General features: G+C 35.6%; 1 protein-coding gene across 1 annotated transcript in view; it reads right to left on the bottom strand.

Moving 5' to 3' along the window:
- The window catches only part of LOC106129281 (octopamine receptor beta-2R), a 107,394-nt gene extending 91,702 nt beyond the window's left edge, over positions 1–15,692 (bottom strand). Inside the window, exon 1 of the mRNA XM_060950988.1 lies at positions 15,474–15,692. The gene's annotated coding sequence lies outside the window, so the exon portion shown is untranslated. The remainder of the gene's footprint in view (positions 1–15,473) is intronic.
- Between the last annotated feature and the right edge of the window lie 1,697 nt (positions 15,693–17,389).

The following is a 17,389-nucleotide window of genomic DNA, read 5'->3' as shown; positions in this document are numbered from 1 at the left end:
TCTCGCCTATAGGAAAATATTTACAGCAAATCATATTTTATTAAATTTTATTTGATAATGTTGTAATTGTAGTGCTCTACCACGGTTCCATGATGATACTTATTTAGTTGGTAAGATCTAAACTGTAACCATGGATACAGTAATTAAATTAATTAATTAATAAATGTTTTCCCCATAAAGGTATTTCATTAATAATATGGCGAGTTTTCCTCATCCTCAAACCAATATCATACAAACCACTGAAGGGATATAAAAACCCCCAATTGTGGAATCCTCCTTCTAGCAGTGATCACCAGAAGTGCACGTAGACCAAGTCAAGGTTATTAGAGAGGACGCGCATAAAGTCACGGGTGCCAGCTAGTTACTACATATTTCATTTATTCTATCATCTAAGGCCACCACAGATCAATAACTTCTTATTGGCTGCTAACTGCAACTTTGTATTCAACACAGTTAAATGCAATTCTCACGATCTTCTTTGAATGTCAACTGGTAAATAAATTAGAACTAACATTTTTTTGCCTGACTCTGCAAGAGAAGGATAATGTATTTCCGGACTATGTATCTGAATTTATGAAACAAATGTGTGAAAGATTTTTCGATTACCTATCAATTAAATTATACGTAAGTATTTAGTGTAATAAAACAGGATGGAAAAGGGGTTCCTGTACATTTAAATTGTAAAAAAAAAATATTAACGATTAAGCAATATTTAGTAGTTAGATAATATTAAAAAAAAACTGTCGATTGGTCGTGTGGTTCCTAGCACTAATATAAAAAACGAATAGGACCACTCCATCTCTTTCCAATGGATGTCTTAAAATGTGACTTAGGGATAGACTTCTAAACTTGGGATTCTTCTTATAGGCGATGGGCTAGCAAACAGCTGAACGTGACCTGTCAGTCTTTCAAGACTGCTGGCTCTGTCTACCACGCAAGATGGACGGAAAGAAACTAAGAAAATTCAAATAAGAAGTTAATTTTGACCAAAACATGGACGTGTATGTCAACATAATTGCTTAATAGTGAGAGTTCGAAGTAACAAAGTGACTTAAATTGAATGGAGTGTCTGGGATGCCATTAATCTAATTTATTATAGATTAACTGAATCATGACTGAGCACCGCAAACATTGAAACTTACTTAGGTGTATAGTTAAGTGTTAATTTCACCTTTCCAGACGAACGTACCTTGATCAAATTATGGACGTTCTTGTTAAAGGTCAAGTCGAGAATACCCAAAACCGACGAGCTTGCATGAAAAGATTTTTGAACGAAAATAAAGGAGTAGATTATGCCGTGTGGTTCCCGGCACCAATACAAAAAAAGAAAAGGGCCACTCCATCTCTTTCCCATGGATGTTGTAAAATGCTACTAAGGGATAGGTTTACAAACTTGGGGTTTTCTTTTAGGCGATGGGCTAGCAACCTGTCACTATTTGAATCTCAATTCTATCATAAAGCCAAATAGCTGAACGTGGCTATTCAGTCTTTTCAAGACTGTTGGCTCTGTCTACCCCGCAAGAGATATAGACGTGAGCATATGTATGTACGTATGTATAAAGGTAATTTTTGCGTGGGTTAGGATTAATCTGCACATTCCTAGCAACTGGATAATTAACCAGGATTAAATCTCAATACATTACCCTGCAAAGGTTTCAGAAGCAATTATGGATTCAGAAGAAATTCGCCCGCGAAGGTCTGACGGGAGTCGCTTTGTGTAAAAACCTGGGTTACTAGTACCAATTCCAGTCTCTTGTGATGGAAGGAACTCAGGCTCTTCGCTAGAGAGTAGAGGTCTAAGCTCAGTAAAATGATACCTATGTATACAATCACGTCTTTATTCCTTACTGGGTAGTGAGAGCCCAAAATCTCGATAAGATTGGAAAGCCACGTTCAGCTGTACGGCTTACAGATGGAATTGAGATTCAAATAGTGACCGTGGCTGCTAGGTCATCGCCTAAAAAAGAAATCCCAAGTTTACTAAGCCTTTCCCTTAATAGACTTTTACAATTTGCACATTAATAAAAGCATCCGGCTCACACTACGTTTTTCCTCGCTACCACATCAGTATGTAAGCTGAGGAGAATGAAGATTAATCTTTTTATCGTTCTCGAAGAAACACACGTATGTAGAACAACATTGTATAAAACTGTAAATCGTCGTGACTAACTCCCATTGAGCATTTCCCATTGAGACAACTTTGTCAGTGATTGTTAGTCGTAAAATCGGAAAAAAAAGTGGTAAACGTGACTATTTCGCTTGGACTGTGAACATTGCATACATACATATAATGACGTCTATATCCCTTGCGGGGTAGACAGATCCAACAGTCTTTAAAAGGCTGATAGGCCACGTTAAGCTGTTTGGTTTTATGGTAGACTTGAGATTCATATAGTGACTGTGTATATAGTTATGTTTGATATTGGAAATTTCTATAATTCTTAAACTTAAAGTTCACGGTATGAAAACCACCAATAGAATGCTCCATATCTTTCCCATGGGAGTCGTAAAAGGCCACTAAGAGAATGGCTAATGAACTTGTAATTCTTCTTGTAGACGTTGGACTAGCAACCTGTCACTATTTGGAATTTCAATTCCATCATTAAGCCCTACAGCTTAACGTGGACTTTCAGTCTTTTTGAGACTGTTGGATGTCTACATTTCTGGTTTTGCCGTTGCCGCCAGACTTAGGTAAAAGGGGCAGGCTGAATAACCCTTGGACAAAGTGTGAAGTAAAATGTCGGAAGGCAGACCCCGGGCCCCGAAGCAGTTTGAAACTGACCTTAAGTCGGCATCGGCAAAGATTACCAATACGCCACAGAGACTGACAATGTGTAGGCGTTATATTTTTAGACCCATCCTTTTTTCAGGTCGAATTAATTCTCCAACAAACTCCCATTTAAACAGTCTTACAGAAATAAGAATTTCATTTCTCCGAAACTAGATAATCCCTTACAATCGGACGAACGTGATTGGAATGGAAAAAATCCTCAAAAGTGGCCAAGACAGAACCTATTTGGTAAAAATGTTGGTTCGAAATTTAATGGAATATTGTATATACACAAGCGTCGAGCCAACATTCACTTTGTGAAATGCGTTGTAAGCCGTTGTAAATTATTAGTATCAAAATGTATGTAAATTGTTGTTTTAAAATAATCACATACACATGGGTATCACGTCTTCATTCTTTACGGGATAGATAGAGTCAATGTCACCAGACTTGAAGGCTCAGTGATAAAATGGCACGTTTAATTTTAAAAGCTTAATGTCAGAATTGGATTTCTAAGATAGAAAAATGTTACATTAGTATTAGATTATCTTCTGAAAGAAATAAATTTATATGTTTATAGGATTTTCTCACAATTGAATATACATATACCTAATCTGTGTATTAGTAATTTATAGAGCAAAGATTATGAATAAAAAATATATATGTAAACTTAAATTTCATTCGTCAATTGTGTAATCCCTGTAAATCGTTAACAATTATTATTAGATACCTATCTTCAATTTGGTCTACTTTAAAAGATAACTAATGTTTTTTTCTATATTAATGACGAATCATTGGATCGATTATAGACATTAACACGTGGCGGGGTCAGACAGTTGCCCTATAAAAATAATTATAGATTATATGTATCGTCACTTAAAAAAACGACCAATTAACTATCACTACATATAATAAAACCGTAGGAAAAATGTGTCTGTACATCGAGCACATTTTATAAAAGATAATAACAGTAGTTAAATATATATACATAAATCACGCCTCTTTCCCGGAGGGGTAGGCAGAGACTACATCTATCCATTTGCCACGATCCTTGCATACTTCTTACGCTTCATCGACATTCATAACTCTCTTCATTCAAGCTCGTCGGGTACTCTTGACCTGACCTTTTGCTAGAACGTCTCCGATTTGATCAAGTGGTTAGTTAGATCAATTAGTTAGTCTTTGGTCGAATGGGTAAGATGCCGGTTAAAATCCGTGTGGCGCAAAAGGCACAGGTTCGAATCCCACCCCGGCCATGTACCAATGACTATATAACTATGTACTATTTTCTTGTACTGTGTAAATTTCTATGCAATAAAGATATTACAAATAAACAAACAAACAATTTTCGAAGTTATGTACATTAATTTCGATACTAACCTATGCTGGTACGATGAGGGAAAACATCGTGAGGTAACCTGAATATTCTTTTATGATCGATCCAATACGGGTTAGGTTTACCTGCAAAGGCTGCGGAGGTCAGATGGGGGTCGCTTCGTGTAAAAACCTGACTCACCCAATTCCTGGTCCATAGTCACAGGGTTACCCCGGGCTCCTCTCCAGAGGGGTGAGGATTGGGACTAAAAGCCAGGAGGAAGAAGAAGAAGATCAAAGCTCATCTCCGAAATAGCTAGACGGTAATTAGGGTCATCAATGATTTCACGCGTTAGAATTCGCGGAAAAGCTAGTTATTAAAAAAATATGGGTTTTGTCACCTTTTGCCTCATTGGTCCGGTGCTATCATTCTGGCTCACACGGTCTCGGGTTCAATTCTCGGTCAGTCAATAAAAAAAAAGTTATCTTTCCCGATTGACCTGCTATTCTAAATAATCTGTCTAGATTTTTTATATTCATTTCTTTATATCTATCGTTTTTTATCAGTCGCTAAGAGGAATTAGATATAACAATTTATTTGTTAATAAATTGTTAATTAGAATATTTTAAATTACTTACCGATGATGGAAAGTTGCCGTTCATACATACATTCAACAATATCTTACGTTCATACAATCAAGAATGTCTCCCTTACTGGGTAGACAGAGCCTATTAAAAAAAACTATGACCATGTTCAGCTGTACGGTTTAGTAATGAAAATGAAGTATAAATAGTGACAGGTTGCTAGCCCATTGCCTTACCACTTCGATTCATTCTTAACTCTATACCAACATAATATTGGCCAACCAGTTATTACGTAATTCGTAACATGTTTTGGAGGAAATTGAGAAAATTATGTATAATTAATTAGATACAGATACTTCAAACTTTCGTTGTAAAGTGTTTATGTCAAACTATTCACATTAATCTTAAAAGTAAAATTATATGATAGTAAAAATAAATTCTCCACAATTTTGATGGTATAGTCTAGTAACGTTGTTATAAATTCACTTACTTGTATTAGACACTAAACTGTATATTGTATTGAACTGATTTTAAAACAGTGAATGTGTGTGTGTTTTAGAAATTCATTAACATATAAGTAAACATAAAAAAATATGTTAAAAATATAATATAATATATTTCCCCAATTATTTTGTTTGTAAAATTGATTCTTCGTAAATATTAATTAATAGTTACACATAAGTTTAAACTTGGCCTACATTTCACCATGCATTTTTAAAATACATTAACACCAATCCTACATTTCAACAAACATCTTTACACTTTACGGGATAGACAGGGCCAACAAACTCGAATAGACTCGAAAAACGTTCGACATAAAATATTCATAAAGATAAAAATTTAAAATAAAACCCGATGTATCGGGTGATACTATATTTGCTTAGCAATGTAGGTACTTACCAAAAAGGGTATAGAGAAACCTTTTTCGGGCGTCCCTGACTCGGCAAGCAATGGAAGCTAAAATTAAAAATCCTAATCACGTTTATAGAAGCGTACAATTAGGGTAACGCACAGAAGGTTAATAAGCCCGCCATTGTATCGCTTTCGTTTTTTTTTTAAGCAGTATTTGTTTTTTTTTCGTACACTGTCTTGGGCAATAAGGTGTTTACAGCCAAATATATTGTAACAGAAGCGCATAATTAGGATTAAGCACACAAAGTTAAGCTTGCGACTGTAGCATAAGTTTTTTTTGCATTTTTTTTTTCTTCTTTTTGATATAATTTTGACCAGTAGAGTTTACAAACAAATAAACATAATAGAAGCGTTTATTTAGGACTAGCTGTGTCCGCGACTTCGTCGGCGTGGAATACCTAGTTATTTTGGGCATCATCGAAGCTCTCAAGGATGAATAATTTTGCCCATTTTTTTTTCACATATTCCATTATTTCTTTGCTCCTTATAGTTGTAGCGTGATGTTATATAGGCTAAAGCCCTCCTCGTAAATGTTCTATACAACACAAAAAGAATTTTTCTATTCGAACCAGTAGTTCCTGAGATTAGCGCGTTCAAACATACAAACATAGAAACTCTTCAGCTTTATAATATCAGTATAGACAGTGTAGCATTTTTATTTTATTTTTGAATTGTTTTTTTCTTGTTTGTGTTAAAAAGTGTTTATAAGCAAAAATACTAAACTAATATCTGTTCCCGCAGGAATGTCGTGGAGGCAGCCTAAAGAATATAACGAAACTAACTAAAGATCAGAAATACGGGTTAAAAAAATGTAGTTGTCACAAATTATACGTACTCTAGAGTCATACTTAGAGTGGACTTCCTGCGAATACCTCGGGAACAAATTACACAGATTTATTTACGCGAGCGAAGGTTCTTTACTAGTTTCTATAAATTATTAGTCTGACTTATCTTAGTTTAATTTGGTTTTCACAGATCCCCAGATCCCTTAAAAGGAGTGATTGAATTGAGCGGAAGGGATAAATTGACTGTTCAAATTGGACTCTTCAATTCTGCATTCGTTCCCGCTGATTCTCGATTCACTTTCAAATGATATTCATATTAGATTATTATAATTAGGATCAATATTAGAATTGATAATGAATATACGACCTGATTCTTAAATCAGCGTCGATAGTTGAACGGTTTTGATGCGAAAAAAGTGATTGACATTGCTATTTGTTAGTCTTTAAAACCACTGAACCGATATTCAAGAAATTTTGGGTACCTGTAGGCAACCTTCTTTATGAACGCAATAGCAACGGTTGCCATGTTTTTGTTTAGTTAGGAAAAAATGTCAGCGAATTTTTTTTATTGTCAAATATTTTTATTTTATGTCCAACGATATAGTACTTTTTAACTAATTATTTCTCTTCTCTTTCCTCCTTCTGTCTTCTGTAGTGAATAACTAACTTTGCGAATATACTTCCTATATACCTATACCTATCCTACATAATAATATAGTGTGTTTAATGACAAAAATGGACATTGTGTAAACTAGTATAAATAAAATAATTATAAAAAACTTTTAAAATAAGCTTTTATTTATGTGCCCAAAAACGATCAAAATAAAATTTTAAATCACATTAACCACATTCATTGCAATATACAACAAACTAAATAAAAGATTTTAAAAACAATTTGGGTACATTAAAACACGCTTATATCTTTCCCAGAGGGACAGGCAGATACTACATCTTTCCAATTACCACACGATAGACTTATACTTCTTTCGCTTCATCCACAATTATCACTCTCTTCGGGCAAACGCTACGGTTCATGACACTCTTGACCTGACCTTTGGCCAGGACGTCCCAGATTGGACGATATTAATACATACATACATATGGTCACGTCTATATCCCTTGCGGGGTAGACAGAGCCAACAGTCTTGAAAAGACTGAATGGCCACTTTCAGCTACTTGGCTTAATGATAGAATTGAGACGATATTAAGTAATATAAAATTATATATGTGGAAAATTGTTGCGACATGACATGACATACAGATTTACACCGAAATATAATACGCAATGTCATTAGTTGAGGAAACGTTATGATACAAACGGAAAAACATGCAGTTCAAGGTTCAACATGTGTCACATTCGAAAATTTTTTCCAAGTAAATAAGATACGTGTGGTTCCCGGCAGTGCCGTGTGGTTTCTGGCACTAATTGAAAAAGAATAGGGCCACTCCATCTCTTTCCCATGGATGTCGTTAAAAACGACTAAGGGTAGGCTTATTAACTTGGGATTCATCTTTTAGGCGATGGGCTAGCAACCTATCATTATGAATTTGAAATTTCAATTCTATTATCAAGCAAAACAGCTGAACGTGACTTATCAGTCTTTCAAGACTGTTGGCTCTGTCTACCCCGCAAGAGATATAGACGTGATTTTATGTATGTATGTAAATAAGATATTTATTAATTTTGTGGTAGTCTAAGAGGGTCGGTGGTTGAATCGGTAAGGTGCCCAGTTAAAATGCATAATGCGCAGATAGGCACAGGTTCAAATCCCACCTCAGCCCTGTACCAATGACTATTTTCGAAGTTATGTACATTAGTTTGAACACTATGGTCCATCGAGCCGGATAATGAATGAAAATCGACAAGCACTCCAAATACACTAAATGGCGAAGAGCCAAATTTGGGCTCCAAAGGGTTTATTGTACTTTGACATTGTCCTCAAGTGTAAACTTGTTAACCAGACACCACAAAGTGCCGTGTGATTTCCGGCACTTTAGAATAGAACCAATCCATATCTTTAACATGGATGTCGTAAAAAGCTACTAAGAGATAGGCTTATAAACTTGAGATTCCTCTTGAAGGCGATGGGCTAGCAACCTAACACTTTTTGAATCTCAATTCCATCCTAAAACCATACAGCTGAACGTGACCTTTCAGTCTTATCAAGCCCGTTGACTCTGTCTACCCAGCAAGGGATATAGACGTGACTATATGTATCTATGTAGATATACAAAAAAAAATTGTGATGTTATTTTAAATTCGATCGTTTAATAAATAAATATGTGCAATGTCACTGACCTATATAACGATCCAGTAAAATATTCCCCCTAAACTGTCGTTCATTACCCACACTTAAGTAGGTTAGAGTGTTTGAAGTGTCCCTCATATTGAATTATGATGTTAAAGGTCTACCTTAATTAAATTCGGTTTAGTACTTACAAAAAGATGAAACGAAACCAAAGGGTCTGCCAAAACATTTGCTCCAAATGTTGAGGGAAAAGATTTGAGCCGCGTGATTGAGGTACTTAAGAAAAGGTATCATGGGATCTCTTTCACGTGATGTCGTAAGAGGCGAGCAAAATAAGGCTTTTAGATTTAATAAATAAATGTCGTAGTGCCGTGTGGTTCCTGGCACCAAATAAAAAAAGAATAGGACCACTCCATCTCTTTCCCATCGATGTCGTAAAAGGCGACTAAGGGATAGGCTTACAAAATTGGGATTCTTTTTTTAGGCGATGGGCTAGCAACCTGTCACTATTTTAATCTCAACTCTATCATAAAGCCAAATAGATGAACGTTGCCATTCAGTATTTTCAAGACTGTTGGCTCTGTCTACCCCGCAAGGGATATAGACGTGACAATATGTATGTATGTATATATGTATAAATAAATACATACAGGACAAATCACATAGATTGGATTAGCCCCAGAGTGAGTTCAAGACTTGCGTAATGAGTTTACTAAGACAACGGTACTATATTTTATGATAAATACCTAAAGGGATAGGCTTCTATACCTGTGATTCCTCTTGTGGGCGATGGGCTAGCAACCTGGGAAGCTCTGACTTCCCCTTAAAATATAAAGACGTAACATATAATCACATATTTATCCCTTGAGGGGTAGATAAAGCCAACTTGGAGTCTCGAAAAGACCGAAAGGCCACGTTCAGCTGTATAGCTTTTTGTGATAGAATTGAGATTCAAATAGTGCCAGATTGCTAGCCCATCGCCTACAAGGGGAATCTCAAGTAAAAAAAGTAGTTCCCTTAATAAATTTTTAGATAACTCTTCGTAAAATCAGCATCTGAATTCTGAAAACTTTTCCAAGTATGTTATGGCACGTGAAGTAACTATATTTCATTGTCATATAAATCTTACTAAATTGGCATAGTTTGGAAACTTGTCATGGTGATAAGATAAATTATGCGTTAAAGTATTTCATAGTTTGGTAGCTAATATAATACAGTGTCTGCCAGCTGTTTCTATTACCAGCGCAGATTGTAAAGTCAATCAAGGGAAAGACTAACTAAGGATTCTCCTTTAAGGCTTGAAATATATTATTTTTTAGTTTACATACATCATCACGTCTATATCCCTTGCAGGGTAGACAGGACCAGCAGTCTTGAAAAACTGATAGACGACTTAAAGAAGAATCCCAAGTTTATAAGGCTATCCCTTAATCGCCTTTTACGACGAGATGGAGTGGTCGACTATTCTTTTTCTTTTGGTGCCGGGAACCACACGGCATAATTTAATTTTCATTTCATTTTCAATATATATATACATCATAAAATATAGTAAGTACAGCACAAATGGCGAACTTAATACTTACCTACTTAATTTTTTTTTTAATTTTCATGCAATGATCACCGTTACTGTTACCACAACAGTTAATTTGACGTAAACTACGACCAAGGCTGCGATGCAAATCGCACTAAAACAATACACGCGTTAACAAAAGATTTCGCATTGTATCAGAGCTACTCAAACCTACTTATTATCATTTGGTTTTGGTTTTACTTACTTATTATCATTTGGTTTTGGTTTTCGAGTTGATGAATAGGATAATTAGTGAAGACAAATATTGTCTGTTAGATTTTAATGTCAATGGGGTCAATGATCTGAACAGCGCCTTTGTTGGTTTCTGCCAACCACTACTATGTCTGTGCCGTGATGGGGACTGGTCCTATTCTTTTTTGTATTGGTGCCGGGAACCACACAGCACACACCTTTATTTTAAATTCCAATAACATTGTTACAGCTGTTTTCGAAAAGCGAGTCGGTACAAATATAGTAGGAAGGCCTAGACGAACGTACGGTCGCGTTCATAATTGCAGTCATAGTTCGCAAAACTTTATAGCTTGCAGTCACCGCTGTCACTCACACATTCACACAAATAACACAATAAACAACAAGCGGTTAAGTGTTGGGTAACGCGCCATCAAGAAGAGGGTAGTGTAAAAAGTCGACCGCTCAGCGACCGTCGTCCGCTAATCAACACAGCGACACGCCACACAGCGGAGATCCATGGTGGAACAGTACGAAAATAATGGCTTCATACCGACCAGAACATTTGCGGAACAGTTCGACACATCAGTGGTTACTGTTCGTCGAGTTTGCACCGTGAGGGACTATTCCACAGACAGCCAGCAAGAAAGCCGTATTTATCCGAAATAAATAAGCAAAAACATTTAGAATTTGCTCGGCAGTATTTGGATTTTGACTGGAACACGGCGATATTTACGGACAAAAAGTTCGTTTACGTCATCGCAACACGGTAGGCTTCATTTATGGCGAAGAAATGCAACTCGGTATGAAGAAAAAAATATTGTGCCAAATATGGAGTCTGGACGCATATCTGTAAATATGTGGGGCTGGATGAGTGCTGCTGGACCTGGGGAACAGGTGTAGATAGCAGGATGCGCTACAGCTGCTCATTATGTGCAAGTGCTGCAAGAAACCATGTTACCAACTGTGCGGTGTATTTATCCGATTGATGATATGCAATATCATTTGTGCAAGACAACTACCCTGTGTATCGAGTCCATATAGTGCGTGAAAGGTTCTGCCAGTTTATATTAAAACTACTACTTAGATAGTATTTTAAGGACAGCTTCAATATCTTTTCTTTATGAAAACGAATAATTAAGCTGTAACCTTAATAACAGGAGATAGGTAAATTAGTGTAATATGCTGTATGTATACCTTTATATAATCATCAATATGTAAACAAAACTATAGGTAAACTGTTTCAATAAAATTTACTAATTTTAATTATTGAGTGTTTTATTTTGCTCCCTCTTGTTTAATATTTCTTGCTGATTTCCGTGTTTGAAGACACGGGTATCGTAATTCTTAGATATCAGTTAGTTAGTTAGTCAGTCAGTTACTTAGTTCAAATGGCACCTTGAAACATTAAAAATTGTCAGTAACAATATATATTTTTTTTAATAGACAGAAATTCCTTGAATAACTTCGGAATCCGCTAGTAACTAGAACAAGCGAGTGTGAGCAAGCGAGATTATCTAGTATATCTTAGATCTCACTTGCACAAACGAAGTAATAAAATTGCTACCCAATAACTTTCAAAGGAACCACTACCTATGTTAGGGTCGTGTGCAGACAAACTTTCAACTTTATTGAAATGACATAAGTCTGGCAGTCGCAGGCTTCCCTCTATAGGCAAATCTTATGCAAATCATGAGAGACGACGATATCTCGATCGACAATTATCGGGCCCAGTTCGGACATCGTTGATTACCGTCTCTTTCTGTTTTGTTATGTTATATGTCATAGAATAATAAACTGTTTTACTTAGTTATCATTGGTATTAAAGACCGTATTCATTTGAAGGAATATTTATTCTTTTTAAATATGCATGTGTGTGTGTATCTAGTGGAACCACAGTGCACGCTATTTTAACCCGTAAGAATTTTAAAACTATGACTGCAGATATGAACGCGATCGTACCTTGATCAAATTAAGGTCGTCCTGTCGTAAATTTTAGAAAAAAATATAGAAATTTTCATTTAATTCCCATAGATATCGTAACAAGCGACTAAGGGATAGGTTTATAAACTTGGGATGGGCTAGCAACCTGTCACTGTTTGAATATCAATTCTATCATCAAGCCAAACAACTGAACGTGGCCTCTCACTCTGGGCTCTGTCCCCCCGCAGGGGATATAGACGTGATTATATGTATGTGTTATCTTCATTTTAGTTGCTATCTATATATCAATTGAACTATCACAATCTTATCAGTACCTATACCTATACAATTATCTAGATTTTTATTGGGCTTTGTTAACTAGAGAATTTTCAAATATTCTTCCTTAACTCGCGGTTAGTAAAGTTTTGAATATACCTATATTGGTAAGTATCTAACTATAATATTAGTTATGTGGTAATATGAAATAAGCAATATTTTTATATATTAAGGAATTTGTACAATCAATAGACATAATAATCATATCACAACATATCTTGATCAAATTAAGGACGTCCTGGCAAAGGGTCAGGTCAAGAGTACCCGAAACCGCCGAGCTTGCATGAAGAGAGTTATGAATGTGGATGAAGCGAAGGATGTTTTCAGAGATCGTGGCAAGTGGAAAGATGTAGTCTCTGCCTACACCTCCGGGAAAGAGGCGTGATTTTATGTATGTATGTATGTAATAAACATAACTACATATATGTATTTATGCATGTCTGCACATTCGGGCAACTGGGGGTGTATCCGTGATCCAATTTGGGTCAGGTTTCCATGAAAGATGGCAAGATTGAAGTGGACGAGAGTCGCTTTGTGTAAAAACCTGACTTCCCCACTTTAAGATCGTGAATATAGTTCCACATCTTCAGCAGAAAGGTGTGGTAATAAATGGAACTGTCACAAACACGATGATGATATAAAAGAGGATTTTATACATAGCTTTTACCTGAGGCTTCACTTCCGTGCGAAGCTTTCAAATGTTAGACAGATCGATAAAAGTCTTTATTGGACCATAAGAGTAAAACATACAAAACAGATAGACATACATATATATGGTCACGTCTATATCCCTTGCGGGGTAGACAAACAGTCCCGAAAAGACTGAACGGCCACGTTCAGCTATTCGGCTTAATGACAGAATTGAGATTCAAATAGTGACAGGTTGCTTGCCCATCGCCTGGAAAAAATCCCAAATTTGTAAGCCTATAGCCTTAGTCACCTTTTACGACATCTATGGGAAAGAGATGAAGTGGTCCTATTCTTTTTTGTATAGGTCCGGGAACCACACGGCACATCACACAAAACAGATAGAGATGGTAGGTACAAAGGAAATGCAATCTCTTCCAGTCAACCAAATGTTCCCTCAGATTGTAAAACTAAGTCAGGAGAAAGGATAATAAACTTGGGATTCTTCTATAGGCGATGGGCTAGCAACCTGTCACTATTGAAATCTCAGTTCCATCATGAAGCTAAACAGCTGAACGGGGTCTTTCAGTCTTTTCGAGATTGTTGGCTCTGTCTACCCCGCAAGGGATATAGACGTGATCATATGTATGTATGTTGGCTCTGTTTTCCCCGTAAGGGACAAAGGCGCGATTTATGTATGTTTTGAAATAGGGTGATTGCGCTGGTTTTCGTCCAATTAGCGGAGTTGCTAGCTTTCAGACGTAAAAATAATATGATAAAGTATCCTAATTAAAATAGCTCATATTTGTTTATATACCTCATATAGTCTATTTTTGATAAAAATTAAGAAACTTTTAATTATAACTTCATTGTTTTTTATATAAATAATTAAATGTTAAATGGCAGATTTCACTAGTTTTCGTCCAAAAAATTTGGTTTTCGCCCTGGTGTGATCTAGTTTCCGTCCAGTATGTAAAAAAGAGTAAAAGTGCAATGTTAAATAAAAACTGTCTTTATAATCTTTTATTTAATCAACAAAAATATTTATTCTTCAGCAGTAGATTTCCTGCTTTTTTTATTTCCCCGAATCCATCTATAACAATTAATTTCAAAGTTTAGTACCTACTAGAAAAACCTGTACGAATTAACAAGAAAATGTGTTAGAAGTAGATTTCACACTATTATGGACGAAAACTAATACAAAAAAAATTGCTGTTTAGTTTTCGTCCATGCCATTTAAACATTTTTTTAAACAAGCAATACTGAGAAATTATTGGACGTTAACTAAATATCTTGTCAAATAGCCAATAAAGTTCATATCTAAAGAAAACACATATTTTTTTATAGGTCTGAAAAAGTAAAATGAACATTCCAAATATTTAGCTTGCTATTTTAGTTTCCGTCCACGTGGACGGATACCAAATAATTGGTAAAATTGGCATGTCAGTATTCGTCCGCAAACTTTTACTAAGATTACTACAAAAACATTGTAAAATAACCTTAACATAATGTTAGTTATACTCTTAAATATCCTTACATGCCAAAATATTACCCAATCTATGTGAAATAGTCATAAAACCCACCACTGAGTGTTCCTGCACCAGCTATTTTTTTTGTATCGGCAATGACGTCTACGAAACACGAACACATGCCGGCCACTGAGTTTAATTTTTTCGAAGTTTTCACTTGACAAATTGGATTTTGTGGTTGTTAGAACTGTTGCTTAAGTATGAAGGATCGTGACAAGTTGCAACATGCGTGCATAGGTAGGTGTGTTTATATTCTTTTTATATGCGTTTAAAAGTGAAATGGACGAAAAGTAGAACTGGACGCCAAACCAGCGCAATTACCCTACCTACGCACAAAATTTTTTGCATAATAGGTAGGTACCATGAAATGCCAAATTTTGCATTTGCAACATGGAAATTAATTCCTTAATTAGTATTTTCAGCTGAAGGTACCTATATATTATTATCTGAATTCAAATTTAAGCTTTCGCGAAGTGCATTTAATATTCGATTAATTTGTTTTACATAGTTTTTTTTTAATAATCTACAATTTATTTAATCTAACATTAATTAAATGTTTTAGCTATGAAAGTTAAAGTTATTATTCTCAAATTATTGTTTTAATATTAAATACTTATCAATTTTTTTAATTGCCACCAAAAATCTGAAAATTAATAATCACTTCATCAAAATACCTATCCTCACCTTTTCCAATCCGAATGTTACTCCTGTCCTGTAAAAACACCCAATGACAAATCTATTCCGGCGCACAATCACATCACTAAAAACACTTGAAAACAACCTTCACAATTTTATAGCACACGTTATATAGTTCAAATTTAGTCACTGCGGCAGAAATAGTACGGACATCCGAATATTCTTTTCACGGCACTATATTATATTTGTTGCGAGCGCGACGCGTGCGTTCCGCCCGGCGGTCGGCGTCAAACTGGCCCGATCCGATTGAGCCAAAAAACGCGGGAAATGAGCGCGCGATTTTTCTACAATCTGACATTTGCAGTGCTACCGTTTTCGCGAGGCGCTTAAAATTTGACACACTTTTTACGAACTATCATTAGTTAGGGGATGCACAGAACTAAGTCGGAATAATCGAAGGAAACGTTTAGTTGTATCGTGGAATGATTTAGTGGAAGCTCACGTGAACTCACTTTGCAATAATTGTCTGCGGCCTGTCGCCATCGGACAGAAAAAAAGAAGAGTCCCTAGTTTATTCCTTCTTGACATTTGTGATTTGCGCGGGAATTAATTTATTAATTATTTTTTTCTTTTTCGGGAAGCAGGAAGCAAAAATATTAAAAACAAACTGTATCTAGGTACTTAACATATCCATCCTACTAATACTGCTTACTAACCTTTTTTTAATGTGAAGTTTGTAAGGATGTGTGTGAGTGTGTTTGTTACTCTTTTACGCAAAAACTTCTGAACGGATTTTAATAAAACTTTGCCTAGACATTGGAAAGAAAATAATTAGTAAAAATTTAAAAAGATTTATCCCCCAACTTTAATCCTAATATATAAAATGAGAAAGTTTACATTTGTTTGTTTATTTGTAAGTTCTTCTCGCTTTATCTACTGAACCTCTGGATTTCGAGTTTAAATTAAATGATTAAGAGTAAAAACTATAGTTCCCGTGGGAATTGCAAAAAAACCTGTATTCTCTCATGAGCAGCTCAAGTAAAAGCTAGTTAATTAATTATTAAATATATAAAAGCCACCATTTTGAATTTATTTTTCTTGTTATTATCCCTCACCCTTGTCGAGGTTGTAATGAAATCTTACAATTTATTTGACCTACTTTATGTGTGCGCAGCTGAAATTTGGTACGCGAATTCAGGGAAATGCAATTGAAAATGTAAAGTTTATTTTTTTATTTACATTAATGTACTTATTAGATTTATGTTGGTAACACCTATTGGAGACGAGGGTAGAGGAAGTTTTTATAAAACTATATTCGTCGCGAATATATAAACTATAAATATCGCGGAGACCAAAAAAGGCGCGTCAGTTGGTCGAGATCGACGACGCGTTCGAATTTGAATATAATCACGTCTATATCCCTAGCGGGGTAGACAGAACCAACAGTCTTGAAAAACTGAGGTCACATTCAGCTTGTTGGCTTAGAGATAGAATTTAAATTCAAATAGTGCGTAATAGTGCGTCTCAATAATTGTATCAGATTTATTTTCTGTCTTCGTAAGTATGACCATGTCTCTGAATTCCGTTCTCAGCTTAAGTGGCTGCCCATCCGACAACGTAGGAATCTTCATATTCTTTGCCAACTTTATAATATACTTAATAATCCCCTAGCTCCAGATTATCTTAGATCCGAATTTCAACTTTTAAGTTCCACTCATGAAAGAATCCTACGTTCCTCTAACAGGTTGACCCTTGCAACACCTTTTCACCGTACAGGTTTTTATTCAAATTCTTTCGCTGCTACAGCTGTTAGACTTTGGAATGCACTTCCCGATTCCGTTCAAGCTTCTCTGAGCCGCGCCAGTTTTAAGTCGCATGTGGTCCAGTTGTTTCTGACTCAGTCATGAGAGATTAATCTCTGTATGTAATCTGCTGCAAATATATATATATATTTATGTATATAT

This window comes from Amyelois transitella, chromosome 23 (assembly GCF_032362555.1).
Source record: "Amyelois transitella isolate CPQ chromosome 23, ilAmyTran1.1, whole genome shotgun sequence".
Lineage (NCBI taxonomy): Eukaryota > Metazoa > Arthropoda > Insecta > Lepidoptera > Pyralidae > Amyelois > Amyelois transitella.
The sequence above is the reverse complement of the archived record's forward strand: the minus strand, read 5'-3'. Positions and strand labels throughout refer to the sequence as shown.